Source organism: Psammomys obesus, unplaced genomic scaffold (genome assembly GCF_907164565.1).
Source record: "Psammomys obesus unplaced genomic scaffold, mPsaObe1.curated_primary_1811, whole genome shotgun sequence".
Classification (NCBI taxonomy): Eukaryota; Metazoa; Chordata; class Mammalia; order Rodentia; family Muridae; genus Psammomys; species Psammomys obesus.
The window spans coordinates 480,777-492,151 of NW_026596433.1; the positions used below are offsets into that span (position 1 = coordinate 480,777).

At 38.2% G+C, this 11,375-nt stretch overlaps 1 pseudogene; it reads left to right on the forward strand.

The window, feature by feature from the left end:
• LOC129669595 (40S ribosomal protein SA-like) overlaps positions 1 to 5,660 on the forward strand; it is a 41,465-nt pseudogene extending 35,805 nt beyond the window's left edge.
• The last annotated feature ends 5,715 nt before the right edge of the window (positions 5,661 to 11,375 follow it).

An 11,375-nucleotide genomic window follows, 5' to 3' on the forward strand; every position in this document is an offset into this window, starting at 1 on the left:
ACGTAAAATAAATCTAAAACAACAACAAAATAAAACCCTCAAAAACCTAGTGTCTGAGTATCCCAAAGCTATTTTGTACTTTGTACATAAAATTGCCTCTTGGTATCCTCAAGAAATTGATTTCAGAACTTTTCTGCCCCCAACAGACAACATAAAATTTGTGATCCTAAAGTTCGTTACATAAAAAAGCCTTGATGGGTCCATAAGGCGTCTTTCTTGAGTCTAACTTAAAGGGAAACTTACCCAAAGTCTAGAGCCCTTGATGTCCTGCAGATGAAGAAGGAGGCTATCCTCAAATTCCTTGCCGCAGGAATCCACTTAGGTGACACCAACCTTGACTTTGAGATGGAGCAATATGTCTACAAAAAGAAATGATGGAATCTACATCATAAATCAGAATAGGACCTGGGGAGAAGCTGTTGCTTGCAGCTCAGGCTATTGTTGCAATTGAGAACCCTGCTGATGGCAGAAGCATCTCCTCCAGGAACCCTGGCCAGCGAACTGTGCTTAAGTTTGCAGCTGCCACTGGAGCCACTCCAATTGCTGGCCACTTCACATCTGGGACCTTCACTAATCAGATCCAGGCAGCTTTTGGGGAGCCACAGCTTCTAGTGGTGACTGATCCCAGGGCTGACCACCAGCCCCTCACGGAGGCATCTTATGTCAACCTGCCCACCATTGCTCTGTGCACCACAGATTCTCCTCTGCGCTGTGTGGACATTGCCATCCCAAGCAACAACAAGGGAACTCACTCAGTGGGTCTGATGTGGATGCTGACCTGGAAGTACTCTGCCTGCATGGCACTATCTCCCGTGAGCACCCACGGGATGTTACACCTGGTCTTTACTTCTACAGAGACACAGAAGTAGATTGAGAAAGAGGAGCAGGCTGCTGCTGAGAAGGCCGTGACCAAGGAGGCATTCCAAGGCAAATGTGGACTACACCACCTCCTGCATTCACTGTTGCTCAGCCAGAGGTGACAAATTGGTCTGAGGGTAAGCAGATGCCCTCTATGACCATCCAGAAGTCCCTACTGAAGACTGGAGTGCTCAGCCAGCCACTGGTCAGCAGCTCCCACAGTGCAGGCAGCTGAGTGGGTTGGAGCCACCCTGAATGGTCTGGAGCTCCTCTGCAGACACCTGAGCAAAGGAAAAAAAAAAGGTGGGAGGAAAATAAAATTCCTAAAAGCTGGAAAAAGGAAGGAAGGAAGGAAAGAAAGAGAAAGGAAGGAAAGAAGGAAGGAAGGAAGGAAGAGGGAGGGAAGAAAAGGAAAAGAAAAGAAAGAATGAAAGAAAGAAAAGAAGGAAAAAGGAAGAATGAAAGAAAGCCTTGTGTTTGCATGTAACCTAAGGGACTGTTACCTTTCTGTTGTTAGAGTTGCATCTATTGTTCTTGTTAGGGAAAAATGTCCTTGTACATTCCATACACATGGAACTTTCCTTTCAAACATTTTTACTAACTAAATTTGTTAAATTCATTCCAAAATAAATATATTAACATATGTAAATATATCAATTGTATAAAATAAGAGGTTAATGGTAGACATGAAACGCCCAGCTTTGGGTAGTGTTCTCATTGTTACACTTTTGTTATGGAAGAATTCATTTGTCATATTTTGTGTGTAGTTCATTCTCAACAGTTAAGGATAAAGCCTGATTATTTCTGAAGTTACACATAAAACCTGTGGTACAAATAGTTTTCATGTGATTTAAAAGGAAGAGTTTCCTGCTCATTAAACTATTCTCAAAAGCCCTACAATTCTTTCCAGGTCAAGAAAAATGTGAAATGATCTGGCACTAGATTAGAAAAGTTCTACATTACTGTACTGAGTTTCTGTAATATTTTAATAGGTTATTTTTCATCTGTGGTTTTGGCCTAGTATAGTTGTAATGTCTTATATACCAAGTATAGCCGACTGTAAGTTTCTTTCAGATCTAAAGAAGTTAGTTGGAATATTTCAAGGAACTGTTCTAGGTTTGAAAACTTGTTTGAGAGTGAATACTCAGTTTTGCATTAACTGGTAAGTTTTTTTAATAATTCATGTACATAGGAGGAGAAATAGGCAAGGCATTAAAGCCTGAGTTTTCAAATATTGTTAAGGAGTTTATGACCTTGAAGCTACCAGATTTCTTTTTTGCTTTTTTTTTTTTTTAATGAAGGACCATGAAAATGGCCAGATAGTAAAGATTTTAAATGTGTATGTATTAAAAAATAAAGCAGAATGTTTGTCAGCCTTAAAGAGAGAGGCTTTTCTTTGCATCAATACTGGTGACTACAAAGAAAAATAATGCATGACTGCATGTTGCCCTAGAACCATGAAGAAAGAAAGAATGACATTCGCCAGGACACTGCAGAGTGGCTTTGACTGTCAGAAGATTAAGTGTGTGTGGGGTGGGGGGGCAGATCTAGAGAGTAAACATATTCCTTTTTTTCTAATTGTCATTTGTTCAGAACAGCTTTTTTACCCATCACGCAGTTTTCAGGAGCCGTGAGGTCCTGCCAGATGGACCCACACACTTGGGTTCCCCATGCTTTCCTTCTCCATCTGGAGTCTGGTAGGCTTTGCCAGCAATGCAGCACCAGAAGCAAGCTTCTACCTGCCTCTCCAGGCTGTGCTCCCTCCATGGAGCATCTATTTATACACCACCTCATGCTGCTGCATCCCGCTGGCTTGTTGTTGCTTCTCATTTGCAGAGATGTTGACTGCAGTGGTATTTAGTCCTCCTTAAAACACCTTTCAGACTGACCCTCCTTTTCTTCCTTGTAATAATTTAGACACAAAGAGATAATAGTTTCTTTTTTTAATTCAATTTTTTATGGTTTTCTTTTGAGAATTTTATACACAACTATTGGGGTTTTTGTTTGGTTGGTTGGTTTAGACAAAGAGTGCTATTTGGATACTTTAATAGTAGAACACAATTTCTCTTGATTTTTATCTTTTTGCAACTTTTATGGAGGAAAAATGTTACTGAAGAGAAGTGATTTTTATAACTGAAATCAATTATAATGGAAAATATAAGGGTCTGTGGAGAAAAAGGAATCCTGGAGAAAAACACTTGAAATGGAGATGATATTTTCTCAAATTTTTACTTTTCTTGAAGATAATTTTGCTATTAACCCTTAGTATTCGGCTAATTTATCTATCTCAAATATTACTCCAGTGCCTGGGATTCCTAACTTAAACAATTGTTTTGACTTTCAAATAGAATTTTTCTTATCTTTTATTTGAAATCATTATTCAATTTCACAAGTAATGACTAGTTTCTTTACAATATTCACTCATTTTGTATTTGAATAAGAAATCTTCAAAGAGCCACAAGAAATTTGCAGTAAAAATGGGGAGTGGCAATGGATATGGAAAGATGAGAATTGTAAGAATATTTATATAAGATTCAATGTAACTATTCGTCTGAAATAGTCAGAATATTTGTACAATTGAGAAGAGTAGAAGAATAATACATTTATATTGAACAAGTTAACTCCCTCTAAAGATATTTTGATATTTTGGGAAATAGGGACAGTGAACTTAATAATAATATTGAGGGGAAAACCTACCTAAGCAAAGTGTAACAACAAAAGAAGGGGATTGATGAACCTAAGTATCAAGGAGGTAAGAGCCATGGTTCTAAGCAAGGTATGGCGTCACAAAACTTCTATCTCGTGATTTAGGAGGCAGAAAGAGAACCTCAGCACTTGGGAGCTGGAAGCAGAAACATGAATCCATGGTCATCACAAATGAAAAAAATGTCGAGCTCAGATTATTTAGTGAGATTATAAAGACATATTCTAGATGAAGAGTGTGCCATAAACACCGTGCTTTCTCTGTGAGCTTGTGTTTTCACTCCCTTATGTTGTCATGTTTTATATTTTCTTTCTCTGACCGGGGTGGGTGGGGAAATACTTCCCTCATAGCCCAAGGACAATTGAGTATCTATTCTGCAATTGTTAAAATATTGGCACTGATGTCGGAAGAACAATAAATGAACAACAACAATCCAGAAACACAGAGATCACTGGAAATCTGAAAGGCTCTCAGGTCTATTTATTCATGGACCATGAGGAGTATGGTGTAAGTCCAGTAGATAAGGCTGTGTGTGCATCCCAGGTAGGAGAGTGTCTCCATGGCAGCGCCTCACTGGTTCGCAGATTCATGGTAACTCTGCTTAGGTTCAGAATGAACCTAATGGTCATGCCTGTCTATCAGCACACTGTTAAAAACATCAGCAGATATAAGAGCACATCCTGCTTAAAATACATCTTTGCTAAAGTTGTATTAACTCCTCCTGAGTCTCTTTAGGGCATCATGTTCTATGCCAAGATGTCAATCTGAATATGGCAGAGTATATTGTAGCTACTTTCTTGTTGCTATGATGGGGTAGTCTGAAAAAAAAATGATTTCTTGGACAGTTTATTTTAGCTTCCAGTTCAAGAGGGAAACAGTCCATCGTGGTGGTGGGAAAGTCATGGCAGCACGCAAGAGGAAGAAACTGACTTGTCCCAATGCATTCACCACTGAAGAAGACACGAACAAGATTCAGGGCTTGGTTAATCCCCATCTTCCACGCCCTGCCGCCCTCATAACTTACTTCCTCTACTTAGGGGACACATACTGAAGGTCCCACACAGACTTCCTCAACAGCCACACCAGCCGAGGGACAAATGGTCAAGGCTCAGAGCCTGCAGGGAACATTATAATTTTCCACTTAGTGGCGAGGTATGCCTTGGTATGTATACTAAAACGAATTAACATTTTAAGAGAAAGATATTAGAAAAGTAATCATAGCTAAATATTTGGGCTCTGGAATTAGACTGGGTTTAATTATGTTCTGGGATTTAGTGGCTCACATTTTTCTGAGGCTAATTTGATTCATCATTTTATTTATTTTATTTTTTAAATTTCAAAATTTTGGGAAAGTAACTGGTCTCCCCAGCTGTTTGTATAAGAATAGTTGCATCCTACTAAGTTTGTTGTTTATTGCATAGAGCAAGTTTTGTTTAACCAGCAAGTTGTGAGGTTAATCATGAATAGGCTGTTAAGAAAGCAATACGGTGATATACATGAACTAGGGTGTTGAAACTCTAGAACATGTATGTGTATGCATGAGGGAGTATAGGTGTGTGTGAGTATGTGTATGCGTGTGTGTTCATGGTCAGGCACAATCAAGACAAGAGCACTGGCTTGAATATTATCCCACAGGTCTCAGCTCTGGTCCCATCTTGAAGCTCATGAGTTGTGACTCTTGTGAGTCATTTTATGTTTTCATCCTCCTCATGTGTTGTAATTTTTACCTCCAGGGGTTGTAGTGTATATTTTAATGAGACTCTAAAGGCATAATCAAAAAAAAATGTGTCTATTCCAATTATCATTGCATAACCTGAGCATTTAATTTCCTTCATTATGTTGATGTAGAAATCTCGTTATGCTCAAGTTATTCCGATTTCTGAAGTTATATTTTATCTTTAGCTTTGTTTTGCAAATTAGAATAATTGAAGTCTATAACTGAATGATTGGTCAAGTTGTATTTCTTTGTAGAAATGGTTGTATGACTTTTGATGAGATATTTACTTTAACAAGAACTCCACCTATCAAGACTGTTCGTAGAAGATTTTATCAATACAATGAGCCTGAAGTTAGATTTGTGGCTATTTCAACACCCTAGAACAGAGGTTCAAATCCTATAGTAAGTGCAAATTCAAGAACTTCACAGGCCTTTGTCATCAAGCCCTGTGTTAAGCAGGTCATTTTATGCCTTTCAAATTCTGCCAGTTCTTTGTATAACATACTTAATAAACTCACTTATTAGTTTTATTGACCCATATCTTGTTGTATCTGAGAACTGCAAAAGCAGTGGGCAGGGACTGTGGAGGCAATTGTTATTAGAAAAAATTACCCAGAGCAGAAAGGCAGTGTTGTTCAGGTCAACGCAGATGTGTGCAACTGTAGTTAGCAATGACTTCCTGCCGTGAGCCACCTCAGAATGCTGTGTACTCTTTCTGACTGCAGGCACATGTGCACTGCACTCTTCTCCCGTACCCACATCCCAGAAGTTGGTGTGCAAGGCCCCCTCTCTCAAGCTTTCAATATGTGCCTGAGTCACCATGAAAACTGTGGGTTTGGACTTCTTAGGTCCAAAAATGAAAGGAATCTATAGCAAAGCTCAGGTCATAGGGCAGTGAGAAGGCTGAGAAGAGTAAGGCACAGGAAAGACTCAGACGTCTAGGAGTGTGAGTACATGTGTGTGTGCATGCGTGCATGCATCCATGTGTAGATGTGTGTGCGCAAGTGCAGGGAGTATTTCTCTGCTGTTATGCCTGCAGGAATAACCCAACTTATTAATAAAAATAAATGCACGCATGTCTCTAGCTTCCCAGAGTACATTCCAGTAAACTGGTATTGGGTTATGGGGTCAACAATTTTTCTGATAACTATGTTGTCCAAGGTTCACGCTTTGAGAAGTAGATCAGTGAAGACAGAAGTGTGTGTTTGATTTGTTTTGTTTTTTTCTTCTTCTCAGCAATACCAAGCATGTTCCTGAAAGATATCTCTGGTAGGGAGTGATTCTAGAGGCCAACGTGATAGGTACTGCTTAGTTCAGCCAGGAGGAGCTGAGAGTCCTTATGTCATGTTGAAAGGAGTGTTAGAACAGATGAAACACAGGAGGGGTGGGGCAAGGGAGACTTGGCAAAATTTAATGATTCACACTAAATCGGCATTGAGAAGGGTAAACCAATGGCAAGGACATTTAGGTATCTCTGAAAAGTAAATACATTTTAAATGTAACAAACAGATTTTATATTGGAAAGTCTGTTAGGTGATTATAATGAGGGTGGTTCCCTCATGAACATGATCTGAAAGTTATTCCATGACTGTAAACTTCCTGTGTTGAATTTCACCTCTTTCTCTCTGAGACAAGTTTCCTTATATCTCTGGATTTTAGCTATCTTATCTGTAAAGGGGTGGAGCAGTTTCACAGAGAACTCAGAACACACTTTCTTAGGGCAAAGCTCTGTTAGTTTTGGGATTCTGTTCCTGGGACAAGAATTTTTATTTCTGCAGGAGCACATCTAAATGAAAAGCATAGATATAAATTTATGAGTCTGTTTTGAGCATTTTTTCCCACAAAGAGAAGTTACATGAGTAACCCCCCCAGTGTGTATGCAAAGAACTGAAATTCTTGTAAACAAACTGCTTCTAGGTCAGTCAGTTCCAAATTTTACCTCTGAGCTCAGTACCAATTTCTAAGTCATACCACCCAGTGTGAGAATATTAACAGTCACAGACAAGTGACTAAGGCAAAAGCTATCAGTTTCATGTTCAATCTTTATTCTCTTGGGAATGAAGACCATTTTCTTTCTCATTTTTTCATTTGAGGGCTCCATTTAAGGGTTATAATGAACATGGAAGCAGTGGGTCTCTCCCAAAGGGGGGGAAAAAGTCAAGTCAAATGAGCCATGTTTATGGTCTAAGAGGGAAGATGAGCTCTGTTGGAATGGGAGATATATGGCTTATTAGTGTTTGTTTGTTTGTTTGTTTGTTTGTTTGTTTGTTTGTTTTTTATTAAGAAGCAGGATTCAATCATCAGTAATCCTACCAAATTGCCACTTCAGCTTCAGAGCTCAAATTGTTGATATCTTGTATTTGACTTGAAATGTCAGTCTCTAGAAATACCCGTCATGTTTTTGGAAAGCTGTTTTCACTGCTGCCTGGGTAGTGAAAGAAAGAATACAAATGCCTATGTGTTAAGCCTTGGGAACCTGGAAGAGTTTTGAGTTTGGCAAATACAATTTCATGTTGAGGTATTCTGTGTGTAGCAAAACTTCAAACATACTTAGAAAACTGCCTTCCCCTTTAGGGAATATACCTCTGGGTATTTTAAGTCATATTATTTTTGTTTCTTATTCCTTTCCAGTATTTTAGGAGAGATTTCTGATAATTATGGACCCTTTCCTTTGAGCCTAGAAAATTTGCCTTGCCAGTATCAAATTGTTTTTCAGTACAGAAAACTGGGTTCAGTTTAAATTATTTTTTTTTAATTTGTGCACTGATAGTTGGCCAGATGTCTTGAGCCACTCCTCATAAGCCTGTGTTTAATTATGCTGAACTATTTAATCAGTGTGTTATCATTGGCTATGCAATTTTACCTTTAAATGTATCAATGGTTTTTTACATGAAAAGTTCATAACATGGGCTGGTAAGTATCAATGTAGGTTATATATTTTATTTAGTGTTGACGTAAGTATTGATGTACACATATGTTCTTTAAAAAAATTTTTTTATTAATTGTAATTTATTCACTTTGTATCCCAGCTGTAGCCCCCATCCTCATCTGCTCACAATCCCACCCTCCCTCTCTCTTTTCCTCCCATGCCCCACCCCAAGTCCACTGATAAAGGAGGTCCTCCTCCCTGTCCATCTGACCTAGACTATCAGGTCTCATCAGGACTGGCTGCTTTGTCTTCCTCTGTGGTCTGTAAGACTGCTCCCCTTGTGTGTGTGTGGGGGGGATTCAAAGAGCCGGCCACTAAGTTCATGTCAGAGACATGAACCCTTACTAGTGAACACACTTGGATACTGAGCTGCCATGGGCTTCATCTGTGCAGGGGTTCTAGGTTATCCCCATGCATGGTCCTTGGTAGGAGTATCAGTCTCAGAAAAGACCCTTGGGGCCACATTTTTTGGTTCTGTTGCTCTCCTTGTGGAGCTCCTGTCCCCTCCAGTTCTTACTATCTTCCTCTTCTTTCATAAGATTCCCTGCACTCTGCCTAAAGTTTGGCCAGCACCTGCTTTGATACACTGCTGGGTAGAGTCTTTCAGAGCAGCTCTGAGGTAGGCTCCTGTCCTGTTGTCTGTTTCTCCCTCATCTGAAGAATGGATGCAGAAATTGTGGTACACTTACACAATGGAATACTATTCAGCAATTAAAAACAAGGCAGTCATGAAATTTGCAGGCAAATGGTGGGAACTAGAAAAGATCATCCTGAGTGAGGTATCCCAGAAGCAGAAAGACACACAGGGCATATACTCACTTATAAGTGGATACTAGGCATATAATATAAGATAAACGTACTAAAATCTGTACACCTAAAGAAGCTAAGCAAGAAGGAGGACCCTGGGTAAGATGACCAATCCTCATTTAGAAAGGCAAATGGGGTGTACACATATTTTCAAATATTACATATATACTGTGTATTTCTAAATGGGCCTGAAGGTCACCAACTCCAGGTCTAAACCAAAGTAGAAAGAAAACGTTAAGAAAAATAACCTGACTTTCTGTAAATGAATGAAAGTTGTTTCAGTAGTGAGAGCTTCTGTGTGTGTGTGTGTGTGTGTGTGTGTGTGTGTGTGTGTGTGTGTGCATACTTGTTAACATGATTTTAGGTATGACATAAGAGTGTGATTCATGATAGCAGGAAAGGTCATAATTTGATGTATGTGTGACTGTTTTTATTTTTGAGATGACCTAACAAACTACTCAAGGTCTGGTTTTCACTTTCTTTCATGACATTCTAGATGTCCTGAACACAAACAGTAGAGCACAAATTCAGTATTAGTGTTCACTGCCCTTCAGTAGTCCTTTCATATTGGAATGTTGAAAACACTAAGTCTTCCTCTGAGGAAACTTGATGTGTACTGTGCTATCACAGGGGCACATTCTTACCACAGTACATTGACCAGTTGTTTTTCTGAAATACACCTTCATTCTCTGTATTGTAATATGTACAATTTTACAGGAATCTAAGCCCCATTCAGATACTGAAGGATTCTGAACCTCTCCCTTTGGGAGATAGGATACAAGGATAGAAAGCTACTTTTGAAATAATAAAAAAGAAAATCAACATTGTCCTTGCTTATTACTGTTCTGTGCATTTTAGTGTTTATGGAGACTTCAGAAGCAGCAACCCCTGAAAGTGTTAGACGCTGCTGTTATTTCAAGGAGGTTTTTGTTCCTTGATGTGCTACTGTATTGAAGAAGTAAAATGAGTGTGCACATTTGAAGTGGTTTTTAAAATGATTCATGAGAATCTTCTGCATGTTTAACTGAAATATGACCATATACAGTATACCTCAGCAGAAAATTCCTTGAGATATTTAAAGTATATTTAAATGGTTTTAAAGAATATCTCTTTTCATTCTCAGTGCTTATTCTTTCATGGCAAATAAATGATGACAGAGGACGCTGACTATTTTTTGCATAGACACCATAAGAATGATAATATTTAAATAAATATTTTAATAGTGTAGATGGCTGGATGTTAAGAATATTTGTCTTGACCACTTTGCTATTCAAAGTTCCTTTTCTTGAACATTCTTTTCATGTAATTAACATATTATTTAAAAGTGTAAATGAAGTTGTATCAATGCTGTTCTAACATATAATCATTTCTAGTCTTTTTGGCTCTTTCTAAATTTACTTTCACCTAGACACACATACTAGAAGCTTAAAGGCTAGGATTCTCATACTGTTTTCAGCATATGTATTTGTCTTTCTGGACCTGTATCAATATAGTGTTTTCCAGTTTTCTTTAAGGAAATGGGTGAAGAAAAGGCAAAAGACCACATGGAATAAAAAATTAAATTAAGCGAGAAAACTGAAGAAAAAGTGTACAATCGAAGAAGGGGGTAATTGCATGGGGGTTAGGACAGACAAATCATTCCATGGGTAAAAATGTTATGTGTGTTACAAGGAAACCTTTTACTTTGTATGCTAAATAAAATATCTTATACATTGTGCATTATACTATTTGTATTACATATAATATATAGTAATAAATGGCCAGTAGGTCATTTGTATTATCTTATTTTGTCTCCTTAAAGATTTTGCATCATGTTTTTTGGGACAGTGATATACCTTGATCTCCTTTAAACCAGTTCATGGTTTGCTTATAGAATTAAATCTTTGAATACTCTCAGTTTTTCTACAGGAATTTTTTTAAAGACAGGTTTTACAGATTCTTTTGAATACAGTATCTTGTTTTCTGTTTAGAACCGACTTGGTCCAATTTATGGAAGAACTTACATCACCTGTTAGTTTAATTACTAGAAAGGGCAATAAGGGCAGATGTTTATTGATAAATAATTTCTATCAAGAAAGAAGCACTGTACCATCCTGATATATGTGAAGGACATGATTCTTTAAATTGGTGAGTAGACTCCTTCAGACACAGACTATAAAGAAATCAGTAGGTTCCTGATTTATAGGAAGACACATTCATTTCTTCATTCTATGTACTAGCATCCCATTATTTCCCAAGGTGGAACAGACCTTATCACAGCTGGTAAGCTTGGCTTAGGAAACTTGCTCTTTCTCAGTCATTCTGTTAACTCTCAGGATTGTGTCCTAGACCTCAGTCTTATTTTTCCTTCATAGCCAATT